Genomic DNA, 21,881 nt, shown 5'->3' with positions numbered 1-21,881 from the left:
TCTGTTTTGAATAGAAAAATTGGACAATGAGTCTAAAATTATTCACTCTAAGAACCTTGCATGAAAAAAGATGAAAAATATTATCAATTATTTAAATTATTAAAATTAAAAACATATGATTGTTAAAATTAAAAACATATCATTCATTTCTAAAATTAAAAACATATGATTAATAACAAAAGGTTAAAATTAAAAACATATAATTCATAACAAAAGGGTGCAATAGTGCAAATATCAAAATTTTCACTATTTAATTTGTAAATTATATATCAGCGCATAATTAAAATAATTGACTAACTTTCTGATTCCATATCAAGGATGGACAGAGCACCAAATTCCTTGACCAAGAATTTTAAGGAACGCTACTATATCATCGTCAGTCTAACTAAGTGGTGTCCCTTGAACGCAAAATTTTACTAAACCCACAAGAATCTTTTGGAACTTACTTTATAGATTGGATTTCACTGAACCCACACAAGCCTTATTGGAGATTACATTGTTTTCTTCAGAGACTGAATTTCACTGAACTATACAAGCCTTTTGGGAGAGTACGCAGTTCTCTTAACAGATTGGATGATATGAGAGATCAACTCATAATTAATCGAATAATTTTGGGATTCATTATTGATTGATGAGAGAGAGCCATAATCCTTAACGAATTTTGAGAAATGTTCCCACATCCTAGTCAATCTAACAAGGTAGTCTGAATATTGTCATGATAAAAGGCAAAGATTTTTCACTGAATCCACACAATTTGTTAGCAATATTACATAGTTCTCTTCACATATTGGATGACCTTTTTCACATCCCAATGAACTAGTCATATACTAACCATGAGGGACCAACCGAGTTAGTGAAAATGAGCATTGTTTTCAACACCAACAGGGTTTAGAGGAACAAATTTCCTGAAAATAAGCATTGTTTCAACCTCACCAGGTTTTGAATCTTCTAAAAAGTGAAAACTAGGCATTGTTATAGCACCATAAGGCTTTAATCCTCAAAAAGAGAAAGTAAAGTGTTGCGATAGCATCGATAGGGTTTGAATATTCAAAATACTTAGAGTTAGGCATTGGTATAGCCCTAGAAGGTTTGATTCCTCAAGAAAGTGAAATAAGAGCATTGTTAGAGCCCCATCAGAGTTGAATACTTAGTTACAACCTCACAAGCGTTAATCCCTCAAAAAAGTGAAAGAAGAGTGTTGTTCTAGTCTAATCAAGGTTTGAATACCCCAAAATGAAAAATCTAGGCATTTTCACAACCCCATCAAGGTTGGGATCGTAAAATTATGGACCAGGTACTATTGCAAAGGAACTGTTGTGCTGGTTGAACATAAAGGGGTTGTTGTATTGATTGAACTGTCATGTTATGGCAAGTGGGGTGACTTGTTGATAAGTGGTGAAAAGTAGCCACTGTAATGTAACCAGGAAACATTGGGGTGGTGGCATGGTGGTTGGCATGAAATAGCCAAGATTAAACCACAGAAGGTGTAGAGCCCAAAGTCTCCTTTTCTGTATATCAAGAGTGAGAGGAGGTGATGTTGGAGATGCACAGTTGATTTCCCTAGTCATCAAAACTGCTTAAAATAGGTAAAACTCATTTTCTGTATATCAAGAGCGAGAGGAGGTGATGTTGGAGATGCACAGTTGATTTCCTTGGTCATCAAAAGTGCTTAACATAGGTAAAACAATCCAAAAGACTAGAAAGTTAAATCCTTAACCAAATTCGATAAAACCACCACAGGACAAACAAAATACTTCACACATTCACACAAGTAGTATAAACCAAAATGAATAAAAATGGTTTGACTGTTATAGAGGGGTTTATGTAGGACAAACCAAATTGAATAAAATAGTATAAAATAGTTTGACCCCTTTAGTAGAGGGTCCAAAAGAGAGGGGAGTTTGTAATTTTTAGTGAAAACTCTTAGAAAAATGAACATTTCTTTTTCCTCTCTACTTGAACCAAATGCCTCCTCACAAATTCACTTGGAATTTGATAAATAAATAACAACCTCCATGATAGAATAGATATTGAAAATTTAAATTTACAAAGAATGTGGTGGAATTCTACATGTTGTAAATTCCATTTGTTTGATCCCTAAAGCCTCTTGCAATCAAAAAGGCATAGAGCAGTTCATTCCATGTGTTTGGCACTCCAGGAAGACACAAATGGCTGCAATCCTACCTACTAAGGGAAGCAAGTCCAAATCCATTGCCTAAATAATATAGTGATGAATGACCATCTTTCCTCAGTTGAATCATATCTTATGTTTAGCAGTTGCACATTCTTTTTGTGATTAAGCTGTTGCAGTGCTTTGGAGATGATGAGATTGTTGCTCCATAGATGTGGGTCAAGGAAATCAGCTAGACTTAGTGCTAGTTGGGTCTCTAAATGGAAATTCCCACCAGTTTTCCATGTACCTCCCCTACATGTGAAGAACACAACATGAGATGTAGAATCCTCCCTTTTTTGGATATTATACCATAAGAGAGAAATATTTAAGTGTGTAGAGATTATCAAAGTAGTAGATATGACACAAACCTGAAATGCACAGGAGCCTAGGTATGGAAGAATGCATGTGTTTTTTTTTCTGTATTTACTTCTTGACAAATCCATTCCATCACAGTCTTCATAGATCTCTCAAATGTAGTCAACAGATCTAGTGCCATGTTTATTGTTTCTCCTTCTTGAAAATAGCAGCCCCTGTGAAACTCTCTTTGTCAATCCATATGGAAAAGCTAAGGTGCAAATTCTAACAAGGAAGAAGTTTTTCAAGTTTAATAAAATATGGAATGCATGGAAAGAATTGTGATGTTTTAAATTAGGATTTCTTATTTTCCAATCTAATTTTTTGGAAAAAAATACCAAGTAGCCCCAAAAACATTTTATGGTGCTTTGTGTTAGAGAAAGGATCACCATTAAGGGATTCTTATTTGTGGGTATGAACATACAACCAACATAAACTATGTAGTCTTCCATGATTAAGGCCTTCAACTGAATAACACAGAATCCAAATGCAACAATTGCATTGCTGTCAAACTGCAAAATAAAATCTTACCCTCTGAAGGTCTTCTCAAAGTTCCACCAATGCCCTGTGTTGAAGACTAGAATATTTGCATCCTTTGAATATTGAGATGTCTAGTCAACCAAATCCAATTTTAGTGTAATTCTAACTTCAAGGGGAGAGCTTTAGGAGGACATCCTTGCAAAACCCAAAATGGTGCCCTATAATATTCCACAGTGCAATTGAACTCCTCGAATTTGAAGGACAAAAATCCCTTGTGCTTTGAAATGGGGCTTCCATTGACCTCATATATTTGGAGTTCGTTTGGAACTGCCTCTACTAGCATGCAAATGAGTGATTCCCATTGTTTCTTCCGATTGAATCACCAACAAAGATTGCTCGATGGTTTTGTATCCTATTTAGCATGTTTCTTGCATTGAATTTGATATCACATAAAAGGAAATTAGTTCAGACACAAAATATATATTTGCCCACAAAGGTTACCAGATTATGCTCAATTCTCTTTAAAATTCTAATGGTGTTCAATCTGAAACTTTATTAAAATTCTGAAATCAAAGAGAAAAACATTGGTAAAAGACTACCAATCAAATTAAACAAACAATGTCAGTATAAGAATGTCATTGGTCTCAGTCTTAACTTTCTTGAATCACATAACATCAGCATAAGATAAGACTGCCATTGGTCTCTTTTTGATCCTTCTTGAATAGAACAAAACAGGGGATATAAGATTGTCATGCAACTCTTTTGGATTATTCTTGGTATGAATATTAATTTTGATTTTAATTGGAAAAACTCAGGGCTCAAATGCAACTACATTATTATTAGGCAACCATGTTCTTACTATATCTTGAAATGTAGCTCCAAACTAATTGAAATTCTAGATCAAACTTAGGTCATCTATTTCTCCAAACTAATATTAACATTAGGGCAAAGATCTATTGACCTGGGAATATTGCAGCCCAAAGGTTGCCACCACCATTTCATGTAAAATTTATCTAGCCTCCCATTCTCTTGGCATCAAAACTTGGGATCAATAGAAGCGAAATTGGGCCCGATAAAGGGGATATGATTCATCCCAAACTCATGATCCAACATGCAAGTAACATTGATTAAAACTCTCTGAATACTCAAGCTTGGGAAGATCCAAGATGTTTGTAATACTAGAGGCCTCTTCTGCATCAGAAAATTTTTCTGCAAAATATTGTGTTTCCCTTCCTCTTTGCGAATCCTAAACCCTGTAGGTATTTCCCCGATGTCGATGTACACGAAGCAGAAGAAAAAGACAATGGGGGAAGACAAGCCAAATATACTCACATTGCAAACTTGTGGGTCTATTTAGAGTTGCAATATAACCGTTTGAATCTCTAGGGAGAGCTAAAATATGGTTCCATGGATCAACAATGCAATCCCTTTCAAGTTCCCTCTGCACTATATTTCTACTACTACTTTTCCTCAATGCCAAGACTTTATTTTCTACAAAATATGCATTAGGAAGGAATCCATTATGTAGGGCTAAACGCTTGATTGTTTCCTAAGCCATGGTCTAGAAATAAACACTAACAAAATAAATAGCATAGTTTTCGATTGAATATGCAATCATGGTTGTAGCCTCTGATGTCCAAATGAATTCAAGAGGAGGAGAGATAGGATCTTTGTATGCATCTAGGTTTCTGAGGTGTTGTGAGTGTCATGCTATTACTTTGGCTGAACCATGATGACATTATTGATGATATAGATGATGAGGAGGGTATCAAGGATTACCATGATAAAGACAATGACAACATCAACATTAGCATTGGGGAGGCTGATGGAAATAGGGTTAGCAATTACAACTACGATGAGGAAGAAGCCCTCACTTAAGAGATTGAGGAGGAATCTCAAGTTCTTAGAGAGGTCTTCAAGATCAAAGGCCTTGATCTTAGATTACTTATGGAATTGTGCATGTCACATAACATCCAAAGAAAATTATAGTAAGGCAAGATGAGATAGACTGTTACATACGTCACCATTATCGAGAATGCTTTGGTTTCTGCCGGAACCAATGATGGAAACTGTAGGAAGGATAAAGGCATATGAGCCTCCTATAACAGCAGGCAGCCTACTACCAAATGTGGTTTGGAATAGTGTATTAAGACCTGCTACAAACAGTAATGTCTGGATAACTTTAGCCTTATCCTCCTGCACAAACATATAAATTTCAGTCAACAGCGGTTGGAGTGTAACCTAAGGTGAAGTCCAAGCTGGTGAACCACACATTTTTCCACAATTGAATAGAACTCAAAGCGTATCAGAATGGACTGCTTATATGTCCTCCTGTAATCAAATTTTAGGGCTCTGTCGGCCGGATAAGTCGTTCTTGCGGACAAGACTGAATATGCAAACCAAACAAATTCTATCTTTCTCTAAATATGCAATTTATGAATAAAGGAAAACAAGTGTTTTAGGCCTACCTTGGGTCCAATGCAAGTTTTTGGAAGCCTTGCTCCATTGATCCAAATGGGCTCCCTTGTAGAGAATCTGCAAACACAAACAAGCACACAAATTAAATAGAACCTGAAAAGCCAATATAATAAAGCATACTTATCATGATGATCAAGGAATTCATGAAACAAATCACATAAGACAATTTGTTGAGAAAAATGAATCTGATTGTATTAACTTAAATCAAAAAATAACTTTACAACCTTATGCCTTGATGTTGTACAAGCTCCTCCCAGGGTCCAGCAAGAAGTCTCCTCTACTTTGACAAGTTTCACTCTCTTCCCAATGAAGCCAAAAGGTATGTGATCTCTCCTCTCAAGCTTAACTAGGAAGTCTCAATTCCAACAACATTTACCCTCAAAAATGTTCAGCTTCTAAGCTCCCTAGCAACCAGCCCAATGCCTTAATTTATAGTGCAATGGAGGGAAGTTACTAGGTCCTCCTTCAAAGGGATAAAGCCCTCCTTCAAAGGGATAAGCTCCTCTCATCAAGGGATTAGCTCCTTCACTTTTGGGATGCATGAACCACCTAGGAGTGAACCATCCATGTCAAGATTCCTTCTAGAATCACCTAGAATTAACCCAAAGTGAGTTTTTAAGAATAAACTTGCGCCTTTTTGACTTTCACAGGGGTCCACACCCACTCCTTTAGAGACAGAACGGGGAGGTCCGCAGGTAACATGAACAGGGGGTGCGGGACCGCAGGCAACGGTGAGAGAAAGTGCGAAACCAAAGTTTTATTAATTTTTAAGGTCTTTCTCTCATTTTCAAAGCTTGACATGAAGAGCTGAGGATTGAGACTTGCTAAGGAGGACAGTATGAATGATGATAGACCCATACTGACTGCAAATAGTCATGGTGACAATATTTTGTGTAACGGATTTCCCCCTAAAGTGCGAAGTCTGTAGTAGATGAGGATTTCATTTATCATCTAAGAAGAGTGAAGTACTTTATCATTTCGAGGATCATCTTGTGGAGAGCCCGGTTGGAACCTGTAAAAACATTCAATGCAAAATATATATATGAGATCATATCATCGCTGAGGTAGGCATTCCCATTCTCAGATCAAAACCGACTAGAAAACTAACTACTGCTCTGATATAGGAATGATTATGTAGTACATCACAAGTATAGACACACGTAGACACAGTATGGATGCAGCCATATGTTTATAAATAGTCCATTGTATAATAATACAAAATTCCTCGTAGCCTGGATGGTGGAAACTAGATCCAGGTCTTGATTTCTACATCCCGAAATAGTACAATTCTATCCATGTGAATGAATGTGTCAAAGTCAAACATGGTAGAAACCACTTGATTACCAGTCAATGATGTAAATTGTTAACAAGTGTGAGAGAAACCACCAATAATGTCAATGGCTCTCAAATTACTTAGTATAATCCATGAAATGTGAATAGATGTGTTGATGTCGAACATGTCACGGAATCCTTTGATCAAAGGTCAATGATGCAACTTATCGTCAAAGGCGAGAAACCTTCCATTGAGGCATGCAGATCCCAAGGTACTGACAATTTCTAGATCATCTTTCTAGATAATGAGCTGAAGTCGATAGAAAGTGATCCATCGTAGGCAAGCCCACAACATGAAATCATTGATCAAATTTGAAGAAATTTAGTTGCAAGGACTGACTCAGGGATGGTCAAGATGGATGACAGATATTTTGCAGATGAATGGCTTATTTGCACTGACCTCTTGAACACATAACGACACAGTAGATGGTTTGGTGACAATTGACCCAAAGTTAATACCCAGAAACCGGTTGAAGACTTTGAATATGGTTTGATCAACTGTTAGGCAAATGATTTCCCAACCCAGGTGAATAAAAGTGTCATGTTCAAGAGTGGTTACAAAGTATGACAAACAGGCTCATCTTTCTCTCTTTTCCCCCACCATTTCTAGCAAGTACCTCTTTATTTTTGACAAGCTTGAGGAGGATAACGTTTTCTTGATTATAAGCTCATCCTTCGGATGAGTCCAACTTAGTTTAAATTTGAACCCTAAGAAGGAGTGGTCTGTTCCTGTTTGTAATTGAACAGATCCTTTACTGTTAAATTTTAATGAGTCCAGTATAGGAGAAACTCGGCGTTTTTCAATTTTAGAGAGTCTAAAAAAACTTAAGAAGACTCCATGGTTGTCCTTTTTCGTAAATTTGTGTCTCCCAAGCCCGAAAAAGTATAAAATAATACTTGAGAGAACTGCTTGATCATTACGACCAAGGAGTACTTTTCATAATTAGTGCCTCTGATCCGAAAAAGTAAAAAAGTGATCAATGACATGTCATTTTATAACCAATATCGAATTTGAAACGACAAAAATCTAGCAATCTTTTCATGTTTTTACTGTCAGAAAAGGGTTGTAAGTGGACCGTCTTTTTAGTTCCGTTTAAAAAAGCTTAAAAAGAAAAACTCGACAATATTTTCATGTTTTAGGAGCCAGAAAAGAGCTTAAAGGTGACTCTAATTTTTTTTGTCGAAAATGACCGATTTCGCCTGAAAAATCCGTTATCCTGCACAAAAACTCAAACATTACTCATACTTGTTTAAGATAGATAAAAATGCTGCAAAAGTTACCTCTTTAAAGTGAAGAATAAACAAATTAAAAACTCATTTATTCAAAAAAGCTTATAAAAAGGGCTTCTGTAAATTCATTTTTACCGTTTGACTTCATAGTGAGAAAAGAGAGCTTTTGGTCAGAAACTTCCCGTGAAGATTGCGGAAAATCCGTCTGTTGGAATCGAACGCCGTCTCCTCCAGGTAATCTACATCATCCTACTCTTTCATTTCATCCATTTCAAATTTGTTTTTAGGCTTTGATTTCATTTTTTAAGGAATTTTTAGGTTAAAAACCCGCGCGCAGGGGTTCGCAGGCATAGCACAGGTAACCTGCGGACCCCGACTTTTTCGTAAAGGGAAAAAAGTCAGGGGTCCGTATTTGCCGTGAAGGAAAAGTGTGGACCCATGCACTATCTCTAACAGAGAGGGTGCGGTCCCCGCAGAAAAGGTTTTTAAACCTAAATTTCTCAAATTTCACCCAAAAATTTTGCTTTTAGATATTCTAATTCACCTTTTTATTGATTGTAGGGTATACATCATGCTTGATTAGAGAGAACGGGAGCACGAGGATGTAGATCTCACCGCGATTAATCATCAACCTTCGATTGATGCATTGAAGGCATGTGGCTTATACAAATTCTGGGTCATACCTGGCATGAGGGCCCAAGTGGACTTTTTGTAGTGGCTGGTAGACAGGTGGAACATACAGGACCAGTGCTTCTTTATTGGTGGACACCAGCTCGAAATGGAGCTGGAAGACTTTTACTTCTTGACTGGTTTGCCTAAGAGAGATGAACACTTGACTCTATTCGGGACTAGGCCAGGTGGCCAGTCTGTCAATAGCCTCCGGCTAGAGTTTTGCAATGGCCGGACTAGAGACAAAGGGATAGATATCAAAACCATATCCCTTCCTGAACTGAAAGTGATTGCGTTTACTATTAACAGGCTCTGTGGAAGCGCAGCACTACATATAGCCACTAGATCCCAAATGCGGATGGTAGTAGACTACTTTCGAGGCACCATCTTCAACTGGTGCGATGTTGTGTTGGCTAATATAAAAGGCCAACTGACTAGAGCAAAGAACGGACAACTGAAGACCTTTGGATATGGTGCTTTATTCATGAGATTTGGTCTGAAGAGGGTCCCAATGTTGGTCCCACAACATCTCACTATTGAAGCTGGACTTCCCCGAGAGCCCAAACTAATGCGTTGGGTTGCAGTTATGGCCCGTCATCTTGAGGAGGGGACAAAAGTCGTTTGATTCACTCCTGAGTATTTTCATTGGTTGGAGAACCAATTTTTTGCTATTCAGGACTTTCTTTACGCTGGGGTAGATTATCGTGGCGACCCAGACATGGCTCTTCCACCAGGAGAGCAATGGGATGACTCAGGTAAAATCATTTTCAACATTTTCTAATTTAAAAAAAAAAAAATGTTCTTATCTCGTCCCAAAATTGATAGTAAAAGTTTTAAATGCAGATGTAGGTCCACGACGACCAGACACTCTCCAACACTATGAGAGGAAACAACCAGCTGCAGCAGCACCAGCCCCACAGGACGAATCCACAAAGACCTTGGCCGAATTGGAGAGCCATCTAGAGCGTTTGAGAGTAGAAATTTCGGAGACCAGAATCGATGACATTCCTCTTAGGCTGCAACGCTATGTGATTGGGGTCCCAGGACCTTTCAGGAGGTTCCTTTGTAAGGTGGCCCGTACAGTGGTTTCTTATCGTGATCATCACCAGTGATAGGATGATTACCTATTGCAGACACAAATGACATTTTTTTCTTTTTGTACTATCATTTTTTCCGATCATAAGGTGTTTTTCAACCTATGATCGAAGACGATGTATATTTGACACACTTCTATGCTATACTATATCACTATTACCAGCTTATCTTGTAAAACATGTTTATGGAATGTTTTTAAATTTACTTGTATGATTATTGCAAATGTCTACTTAACATTTGAGAAGCAATTGCGTTTGTTAATGTATTTAAATATCTTGGAATATGCTGATATTCAATATAGTCAAATTCATGTTCCAAGAGACGGACTCTCAAAAATAATCTCAATAACACTGGATTTCTAATGTCATATACTATATTAAGTTGTAATACAACGAGTTCATAATCTAACCTCACTATCAAACTCCGAATCCCAAATGAAATAGATTCAGATAATAACTCAACCACTGCACTATATTCGGCAATGTTGTCCGTTGTTTGACCGAGGCTTACCCCATGCATAGATACCAACTCGTCAGAGGGCGAATAGATAACCCAAGCTACGGAAGAAATATTCCGTGTATTACGACAAGCACCATCAGCAAAACCAATGTATGTTTGGAGAGGCATTGACATCTACAATATCAAGAGAAAAATCAAGATAAGCAGGAATAATGACAAAAAACACTCTCTAAGCTAAGCACAATTTTTAATCTAAAACACACCAGGTAGAAAGAAAATTAAACCTAACTAAAAATCTCCACACCCAGATTTAAGCATAATGTCTCTTCAGGTAAAGACCATTTATGGGTTTACCTAAAGAGACCCCGTCAAAGTCTACCAATTCATAGGCCCCTTTTGCTAGCTTTCGCTTAACAACATAAGGACCATGCCACATGGGTACGAATTTTCCAACGCCTAATTTATCATTTGCTTGATCGTATTCGAGGGGTAACATTTCGATCATACTGAGCTTTAATACATTTGGCATCAGTTTCGATTGCTAATGCAGCATCACGTCGATTCTCATCTACTTGAGCTAAGTATAACAAATGTTTTTCCTCTTCAGAAGTGGCCGGAAGTAATTCGATGGCCATTTGCAGTGACGGGATTTTGCATTCAATGGGTAACACAGCTTCCAGACCATAAACTAGTTGGAAAGGAGTGAAACTGGTTGACGTTTTTACTGAGGTTCGATACGCCCAAAGCACTGAAAATAGCATGTTATGCCAATTCAACCTATGAATCCCAATGATTCATTGGATCATGATGACTAGAACTTTGTTGATGGCTTCAACCAGACCATTAGCCTGTGGATAATATGGAGTTGAACTGTCATGACACAAGCCAAGTTGGTCTGTAAGTTCAGTCATCATAATGTTTCGAAAATGACGCCCATGATCAGTGATAATCGCTTGTGGAACACCAAACCTAGCAATTATATGATTGAACACGAAAATTGTAGTAGTTTTGTCGTCTGCATCAAATGTAGGCATCACCTCGGCCCACTTGGTAAAATCATCTACCGCAAGGATGATATACACATGCCCCCCAGCCGAGTGAGGGTTACATGTAATAAAATCGATACCCCATTTCGCAAAAGGACCGACGACAATTATAGGGTGGAGAGGAGCAGGTGGAGCGCACATATTTCGATCAAAAATCTGGCAGTTGTGGCATTTTCGGACCGCGTTAATACAATCTTTAAACAAAGACGACTAGAAATAGCCAACACGCAATATCTTTTGGGATGTGGCAAACCCAGACATATGACTGCCACATACTCCAGAGTGACAATCATTTAGAACCCTTTCAACTTCCTCATGAGTTAAACAATGTCGGAAAACAGAGTCCACCCCACGATGATAAAGTGTACCTCCAATAATTTTGAATTGTTGGGACTGGAATCGTATTTTTTGACGTTCTGACCTTGAAATTTCTGGCCAAAAGGATTGGGTTTGGAGATAAACTATGATATCCCCATACCATGGATCTAAAGTGCTGATTAGAAACAAGGATTCGTCCGCAATGGGCTCCTCCGCCACAGTTTCCGTGTCAGCACGCGGGAAGTCACACATCAACTCCGCAAAAACTAAAGATTTCTTCGACTTAGACTTTTCAAATTCCAAGTCAAACTCCTGCAGGATCACAATCCATTTGGAGTACTTGCCCCCTAGCAATTGTTCGGTCAAAATATAGATCATAGGGTTGCAATCAGAAATTACTGTAGTTTTCATAGTAAAATGTAATGAAAAAAACGTTGGACAGCTTGAATAGCTGCCAATGCCAATTTCTCCACATGTGAGTATTTTAGCTCAGTTGGATTTAAAGTTCGACTAAAGTAATATATCACATGTTCAGTACCGAATTCATCTTCCTGAACTAACACCATTCCAATGGTGGAATGGGAAGCGGCGAGATATAAGAAGTAGTCCTGGTTGTAGTTGGGAGGATGCAGTAATGGTGCATGGGTCAACGCGTGTTTTAGTGCATCAAAAGATTTGTCAGCTATCTCATCCCAAAATAATGGTGTATTCTGTTTCAACAGGGAACCTTTAACGATTTTCCCAACCTCTGCACGATGAGGGCAGTATCTTGTAAAATTCTCTTCATCACAAATGAGACAAGGATAACGAGGTTTACGTTTCTCATCAGTTGATTCCGTTTTTTCTGGTTTCTCTTTCGAATTTTTATCTGTTTTATTTTTCTTCTTCCCTTTCTTCTTACCGCCAGATTTTGATTTGGCTGTAGATGATTCTACAACATGAATATCAGCGGAAATTTCCGCGGAAGAATCTCCTGTCGGGGAATCTGGCAAAGTTATGATAGGAGAAGAATTCTTGGAAGATTTCTTCTTACTTTTGGTAGTAACCGTACCAATCATACCATCAGCGGCATGAGACCCTGAAGGAGCTGCAGTTATTTGATTTTGTTTAGGAAGGTCGGGGATTTTCTTGTGTAACGTACCTGACTGCGTATAAACTAAGTCAAGGTACTGAGCTTGAGAAATTACTTTCTCTTCAGTAACGACTCCTGCCTTAGATACATCCTCAGTGATCTTCGGTAATAAAGATTTTACAAACCATTCAGCTAAGATCTGATCTGGGATAAAAACTTTCACTAAACACCGTCGACGTCTCCATTCATGAATGTGATCTGAAATGTAAGTGGGCGTTGACTGTTTTAATGAAGTTAATAATTCTGTTCCATTGTCATATCTGACTGGCAATTGAAAATGAGTTAAAAACGAAGTAGCTAACTGACTAAAGTTATAAAAAGTGGCTCGCGGTAACTCAATGTACCACTTGGCTGCAAGACCAATTAGAGTGCGCTGGAAAAGCCTTAAATGGATTGAATGATCTAAAATGGATTTAGACACACACCAAATGTGATAAGTCATCACATGGTTCGACGGGTCCTCTCCTAATTTTCCTTCAAACTTGGGAATATCACTAGGCAACTTATTTGGCATTGGCGGCCAAAATGGAAGATAGTTAATTGGATCGTTTGTAAGGCGCGACAAGTCAGGCAAGTCCAAAGTTGCAATGAATGGTAACTGACGATTAGGGTCCCTGAAACCCTGGGTCATGAGACCAGCCCCAGGAGGAGGATATCCAGGATAACTAGGAATTGGAATCGCATTTGGGATATTATATCCTCCCGGAAAACCAGGATTAATCGGACCGTACTGGGGCTGTTGAGGTTGCTCATAAGTATATCCAGGGTATGGTTGATACTAATAGACTCGCTGCTGCACAGCAGGACCGAATTGGTACTGTCCCTGGTACAGTTGATAAGTAAATTGAGGTTGACTTGTGACAAGCGTACTTGGACCAGGTTGTCCTACAAGCATTTGAACTGAAGTTTGAATTGTGTATCCAGACTGAGGTAAAGATGCCTGAGTTGATAAAGGGACAGTAGAAACCGAAGCTGTCGATACTCCAGAAGTAGGTGGGGTAGATTGAACAGATGTTGCAGCAGTTGCAACAGTCGCTTAAGGTAGAGTACGAGGCATACTAGGCCTAGGCTGAGAAACTACAGAAGGTGCAGAAGTTTGAATAGTAGACTGGACAGGTTGTTGGGGTGAACCAGAAACCAATGGTTGTCCAGATTGAGATGACAATTCCACATTTGGTTGCAAGATCTGTTGAGATTGAGATGGATCCCACACTAAGTTCATTCTAGGGTATGGACCCATAGCAAGTTGAGAATATTGAGGACCATAATCGGGTTGAGGGTAGGGTTGATAATTCAAAGGTACATTTCCAGCTCCTTGGACAAATGATTGACCGGAAGGCAGTTGGAAACCTTGGGTTGGGTACTGACCTTGAGGTTGATAAACTTGGGGCACGTACTGATACTGGGGTTGACCTTGAGGTACATATTGAGTCTGGGGTTGACCTTGAGGAACATACTGTCCCGTAGGTATGTACTGTCCTTGAGGTTTCCCCCCAGGCGGAAATTTGGTACCTTGAGGTTGCCCCCCAGGTGATAATTGAGGACTTTGAAGCTGCGCCCCAGGCAGTAACTGGCCACCTTGAGGTTGCATATTAGGAATAGTACCTGACATCATAAGAATATCTTCTACACTCAACGGCTTAGTTCCGTTATTACCAGTTAATAACCCTTGTTCAATTGGTTGAGGAGATGCTCTCGAAAAAGTACCAGTAAGTGACTGATACCCAGAGGGAACAGAAGGACCGCCGTATAAAAAGGTTTCTGGAGATTGAGAAAACATGGACGACTATCTTGACATATTTAATGGAGGCTAATAACCCCTAGGTGTTGGGTGAAAAGGAATGCGAGGTGGTGAAAAACTTAGTCCCGGGTTTTCCAAAAAATTGGTCAATGAAAGATACCAAGCGTTGCTCCTAGGTGAACTGTAAAATATCGATTCATGCTCCCTAAGTTCTATAGCTGGTTGATTTTTAGGGATAGGGATACCTTCTTCTGGAGTAGCAAGTTCTTCAATAGCTATAAGTCCAGAAGGAAGATTTTGGGTAATTACTCTTTCTAACCTGGGTGAACTAGGACCACTAGAAGTTGGAGAGACAAATCCTGATGTTGGAGTAGCAGAAAATTCAGTTTCAGGTTCAGATATTTCAGGTTCCTCACCTAAATCACCAGTAGATGAAAAAATACTAGTAATTTCAGAAAATGAAATAGATTTCGGATTATAATATGTTACTAGAGCTTGATAATCAGGATGTACATCCAATGAAGACTCTCCTTCTTCAGGTGACGCAACTCTATTGTCTCTAGGAGTTAGAAGGGATCATAGCCCTTTAGGCTGGCTTGGTGAAAACTCAGGAGGTTGGCCCCGAAGTCTACGGGACTTCCTCGGTAATTCAGCCACGATTAAATATTTTAACTACTTCACACGCAAACAAAGAAAAATCTCAATGAAAACCACCTAAAGCCTCTAAAGAACCAAACAATTTTGAATCGCACGCCTAAAGAATCTAGGAGATCAAACCTCACACGAACATTAACTTTTCGTACTGAAAACACTAGTTGGTGATGAAATCCAACGTCGCAGAATTCAATACAGAAATGGCGGTTGGAACAGTTACCCCGACAACCTGCTTAATGAATAAACTGGCACAAGTTTCTCCACTAAACCGTCTCGAGTGAAGAGAACCCCCCAAAAAATCCAAGTGAGTCTAGCCGACGTCTGCTCCAGGTACAGTGGGATCTTCCCTCCACCGTTACCTTAGTAAAGAATCCTATATAATATGGTCACTATGGTTACCAACGGAAACAAATATACCTCGGGGAACAGTCTATGATCCGATACGCACGCAAGGGCAGAGTAACAAGCTCAATCCCCTTGAAGGCTCCTTGACATAATCCAAGTTTTACCAAAAAGTGACCCCAGGCTCCTTGACAATGGTTAATCCGAGGTTTACCGTTTTTAATACATGAATATCTTCTATCGTTCCCAATGAGGAAGGATTGATTCCCACACTAGTTCAGATATGATCTCGTGCTTCTCCTTTAAGAGGAGCTTTCCCAAAGCATAGATGTAACAATTGGATTTTATCTCCTACCACAAGATACAGCTATTTGTTTGTTTTACTATCTTGGAGAGTTAATTACTCCCTACTCCAAGACACTAGCCTAAGTTATGTTGGTGATATAGAGCCCTAGAAATAAAAATATTACTAGATAGGTTTTACTTTAAGCATTATTTTTATTGGTTTTTCCTTAAGTCAAAAGGTGCGGATATGAAACTTATGGTGTGAAGACTCGACTCGAAACCACTACAAAATGCACTTAAGATGATAAGCAATCTTTTCCCTTCAATGAATTTCTAGATAGGAAAGAGTTGAGAATGCAAATGCTTGTAAAAACAAATCTTTCTTTAACAAACAAATCAAAAGAAGATCTTTTTGTCTTTTCCAATACACTCAAAAACGAGACAACTAGTTATGATCACGAAAATTTCCCTTTTCTCTCAAACACTCAAATACTACAAAAACAAACTTTTTCAAAAGAGATTTTTTTTATTTTTATAAAACACTCAAAACTATGGAAAAATCTAATCTTGAGATCTATAAATTCTAAGAAAACTATTTGAAATAAAAGCTTACAAGATGTCTTTTCAAGGATGTTTTACTTAGCTATAAGCAAACTAAGGACTAATTTGTCCAGAATCACAAATCAGTCAAAAAGCAACCAATTTTTTGTCTTCTTTTCTAAAAATGAAATCCAAAACTTTTAACCCAAGTCCTTTCGAAGTTTCGCAAAGAGAAACACAAGATGGATTCCTCAACAAAGGCAAATTTTGCAAACAGTCAAACTCATAAGAAGGCCAGTAAAAACCAAGGTGATCTGAGGCTTCTAAGGCTTCTAAGCTCTGAGCTACTACAAGACCAAAATGAAAATCAAGGCCGACAACCAAAACTTCTAGGAATTTCACCTAAAACCCTAATGCCAATGGAATTAACCTAAGAAAAGTTCCTGACAAGTCACGTGCAGATCTGGGCAGAGGATAAAAACACCTAAACAAATCCTAAGCTGACTGAGAGATAAAATCTTAAGTTTTTCAAAATTTTGACAGGGTCCGCAGGCCCGCAGTACACACAGGTGTGGGACCGCTCTGTGTGTAAAGAAAAAGTGCAGATAGGTCTGCACTGTGTTACACGCAAAGGGTGCGGTCCTCTCCCAAAAGTATGAAAAACAAAAAATAATTCAAGATCTACTAAACCTACCCAATCCCACACACATCAAGCCAAAAACAGAAACAAAAACATAGTTTCTCAAGTCAGAGTAAAAGCAAATCAAAAAATCAGTCCCCAGCAGAGTCGCCATTTTATCAGCCGATAAGTTGTTCTTGCGGACAAGACCGACCTTCCTAGTATCTAATGATATCTAGCGACAAGAAAACCAAACAAATTCTATCTTTCTCTAAATATGCAATTTATAAATAAAGGCAAACAAGTGTTTTAGGACTACCTTGGGTCCAATGCAAGTTTGTGGAAACCTTACTCCGTTGATCCAAATGGGCTCCCTTGTAGAGAATCTGAAAACAAAAACAAGCACACAAATTAAATAGCACCTGAAAAGCCAATATAATAAAGCATACTTATCATGATGATCAAGGAATTCATGAAACAAATCACATAAGACAATTTGTTGAGAAAAATGAATCTGATTGTATTAACTTAAATAAAAAAATAACTTTACAACCTTATGCCTTGATGCTATACATGCTCCTCCTAGGGTCCAGCAAGAAGTCTCCTCTACTTTGACAAGTTTCACTCTCTTCCCAATGAAGCCAAAAGTTATGTGATCTCTCCTCTCAAGCTTAACTAGGAAGTCTCAATTCCAACAGCATTTACCCTCAAAAATGTTCAGCTTCTAACCTCCCTAGCAATCAGCCCAATGCCTTAATTTATAGTGCAATGGAGGGAATTTACTAGGTCCTCCTTCAAAGGGATAAAGCCCTCCTTCAAATGGATAATCTCCTCTCATCAAGGGATTAGCTCCTTCACTTTTGGGATGCATGAACCACCTAGGAGTGAACCATCCATGTCAAGATTCCTTCTAGAATCACCTAGAATTAACCGAAAGTGAGTTTTTAAGAATAAACTTGCACCTTTTTTACTTTCAAAGGGGTCCGCACCCACTCCTTTAGAGACAGAGCGGGCAGGTCCGCAGGTAACAGAACAGGGGGTGCGGGACTGCAGGCAACAGTGAGAGAAAGTACGGAACCAGAGTTTTATTAATTTTTAAGGTCTTTCTCTAATTTTCAAAGCTTTACATGAAGAGCTGAGGTTTGAGACTTGCTAAGGAGGATAGTATGAATGATGATAGACCCATACTGACTGCAAATAGTCATGGTGACAATATTTTGTTTAACAGGCTCCACTGTCATAGACAAAAAAGTGAAGTGGGTTGTGCTTTCTACTTACATTGGTGCCACCCATCATAGGAACAAGCATCGAAGGGATGATAACAGTGGTGCCCAACATCACCAAATAGTGCTGGAAACCTAATAAAATGGCTTCCGCTGCAACAAAAGCAGTCAAAATTTTGATTATGTGTAAACAACAAAAAGAAACATGAAAACCATCAATATGAGCATCAAATTCGAAGCTTACAAAGCTAAATATGCATACAGGTTGAAGTTAAAATGTATTTGAAACAAATGCAGAGCGAGACTAACTCATAAAAGATGGAGACAATGTCTCGGTCAAAAATTTTTGGCAAATATAAACCAGTGAAAAACACGATGAACTAAAAAACTAATAGCACCAGATCCAAAATAAGAGTGCCTTAATATAAAAAACACAGTAAGTAAATACTTGGTCGCCACTCTGAGAGGACCTTTAACAGAAAAGAAGCATGTTCCAAGCATGCTATGGACATGGGTAATAGACAACATGCTTTGTAGGACCTTAATATGAAAAATAGAATAAGTAAACTTAGGTCACCACTCTGAAAGAAACTTATCAGAAATAAATTCAGAGAAGGATACGAAGATGGGTAATGGGCAAAAATGCTTTATACAACTTTAATATGGAAAACGTAGTAAGTAAATACTTGGTGGCTGGTCTAAGAGGGGATTTAAAATAATAGAAACAAATTCAAAGCAGTATTTGCAGACAAATAATGTAAAATGCTTTATAGGACCTTAATATGAAACCATAATAAGTAAATACTAAGATCGCCAGTTGGAGAAGAGTTTTAGAAAAATATAAGGAAATTCCAATAAGGACATGCAGATGGGTAAAGGGTAAATTTATTTCGTGACAACCACAATCATAGTGGAAAATTATACAATAGAGCTACAGGCACAGACAAACTTAATAAGATCAGTTTCATAGAAATTTATGCATATGGAGCGTACACAAAATCCCGTGCAAATAGTTCTAGTGCAAGATAACCATATGAAATGGTGACAAAATGCATTGAGAGGAATTTCAGAGAAAAATATGCATATAGATCTTGAAGAAATTGTATTACAAACATTTATAGAAAAATATATTTTCATTTAAAATGTTTCCAGTGCAAGATTTTCAGCAAGTTATTCACTGACTAAATGAAAATTAGTTGGAGAACAAGTTGTGCAGAAAAAACTTAGAACAAAAAATACTTGTAGAAAAAGGTATGTAGAAAAAAATTGGAAAAACTCATATCTAAGGGGGGTATGCACACGGGGCTTCACAAAAGGGATGAGAAACAACTTCATCTCAAGATATGCAGTTGGACAATAGTTAAACTACATTATAAATGGCTTCAGAAAATAGAGATGCAAATCAATGATATGCAAAATGTATTTAGGAAAGTATTGAGCAAGATTAGAAGTTGGGCCACAAGAAAAATGCATGGTAAAGAACTAGAGAAATATTTGTAGTTTGGGCCAAGCACAAAATGCATTGATAGACAGGCTTGAAACATCATAGATAACGGTAACTGTAAACCATCTAACAATTGGAAAAACTTATTAGTCTAAGTCAAAACACATACAAGAGATGCAGTTAGGTACAGAAAACATTAAAAACAATTATCATGTTAAAGAGACCATACGCCATGGAGGAGGACTGGATATGTAGTAATCAATTACTTCAAGCTGATCCTTGATCGGATGCGGCTGCAATTCATCAACCTTAGGAACTCCACCACCATTGCCTCCTCGTGCCATACCTACAATGCTAGAATCTGGTCACAGAATTTCCTCCTACACTCCCCAATCACAAGTGGAAATCACTGCTCCAAAGTAATAGCTTCCCAGCGTCCCTGCTACAGTCCTCTAGCAAATTTTTTGTCTTATGGAAAATAATATATAGTTCTCTTAAGCATAACAAAGCAGAGGGAGGCAACAAAACCCCCACATCTCTCACTTCTTCAAAAAGCATAGACAAGACCTTAATTTTTCGCATTATGAAGATTGCATTTCTCCTTTGGCATCCTATAGGCTTCTTGCAACATATTATTTGTTTGGAAAGAGGAAGTAAAGCTTTGAATAAAGATACACCAAAAATGTCTAGTACATGTCCAAATATAGGACTTATTAAAGTCAGGCTTTTCCTAAGCAACCAATTATTAGCTAGGAAAGCCATCTATTTCCCCAATAGAAACCACAATCTAACACCTAATAGATATATATAACAATTTCCCATGAAAACCTACAATTTTCCTAATTCACAAATATTTTATGATATTTAACCATCAACTATACAGTTTATCCTTACAAATCTTATCTTGGACTCCAACTATTTGTACATTCTTTTACCTCTAAATGCAACTGTATTTTAGTCTGTATCGGCTCAATTTGGCCTTAAATAATGGTATTTAATCTAAAAATTGCAACAATGTTACTAGAGTTTAGAATTATAAGAAGCTAACCTAAGCTATGCAATTGCGAGAATTTAACCTGATATTGTGCAATTTAACACCTAACCATACAGTCTAACCTGAAATCTAATTCACTAATAGTTTGTAGAGACTATACTGTAGTTTTTTTTGTAGTTCTTTTGGATTTCCTGTCTCCTTCTAAGATACCATACACCAGTACATATATGTACAAAAGATTACTACAATATTTACAACTTCAACTTTCAACCTTAGGATTTCATTAAGAGCACTGCAATATCTAGAGTCGTAGCCTACAAATCATTTTTTCTTTAAACCTATGGTTTTGAAGTTCACGATAAATAAAGAAAATTGAAATATTTTCCAGACCAAAACTCGAATATCCGGCTCTTTCTTCTTAATATTTCGTCCAAACACTCATAGAAAACCAAAATAAAAAACCGCAGAAGAGGCATTTACCATGCAAAAGTTGTTGCGCTAGACAAGAAAGGAACTCAGATCGATTGAACCAGTTCCTTGTTTACATGATCGCTTTGAAGGTCAGAGTGGAACTCCTTAGCCATGAAGCATCCATATCCAATCAATACAGAGGATTTGTCAACGCATTTAAGTATTTGTCAACACTTTTAAGTCAATGTGAGTAACCTCTTGGCCCTAATATGTCATCTAGTGTTCGATGCCCTTGCCACTTCAATGTCAAAAAATTCTCTCTTGTCACTGTCAGCGTCAAAAAATTCTCTCTAGATTTGATGATCCTTTTTCATTCGTGCATTTTCGGAGATTAGATTTTTCTAGCCACCGTCAGATCTCATGTCTAAGGAGTTTCGCTCCGAGGAAACGGGAAACAATCATGTGGCAATTTTTAATTTGAAGTAGGACGTCGAAAATGAACACCTGTGATTGGCTGGGGTGAACAGCGTTTGCCCACCCAAAACCCGTAGTGAAGGACACGTATCAGCATAATTAGGTATTAATAATTTTATACATCAGTAATAACTTGGTTGTTTGTGAAGGTAAATGGCCTATTTCAACATCAGTTTTATAGGGTTGACTATTGAAAAGCTAAGGTTATACTAAGTTCTCATTGAACTATATAGTGTGATCATTAGTATACTCATAAGTTAACCATTTAAAATATATCGTGTAAAATTATGTCCTTAAAGGGTTATGTCTATGTTAATAATTTAGAATATTTTTATTTTTTAATTTAAAAAGGAAAAGAAAAAATTGAATAATAAAAAAAATAATAATT

General features: G+C 37.7%; 1 pseudogene; it reads right to left on the bottom strand.

Moving 5' to 3' along the window:
- Positions 1-2,066: 2,066 nt before the first annotated feature.
- Positions 2,067-19,958, bottom strand: LOC149194640 (protein trichome birefringence-like 11; annotated as a pseudogene).
- Between the last annotated feature and the right edge of the window lie 1,923 nt (positions 19,959-21,881).

The sequence above is a fragment of the Pinus tabuliformis genome, chromosome 2_2 (genome assembly GCF_031772625.1).
Source record: "Pinus tabuliformis cultivar Carrire ecotype Pingquan chromosome 2_2, CPIR1, whole genome shotgun sequence".
Classification (NCBI taxonomy): domain Eukaryota; kingdom Viridiplantae; phylum Streptophyta; class Pinopsida; order Pinales; family Pinaceae; genus Pinus; species Pinus tabuliformis.
This window is presented reverse-complemented; position numbering and strand designations above follow the sequence as displayed.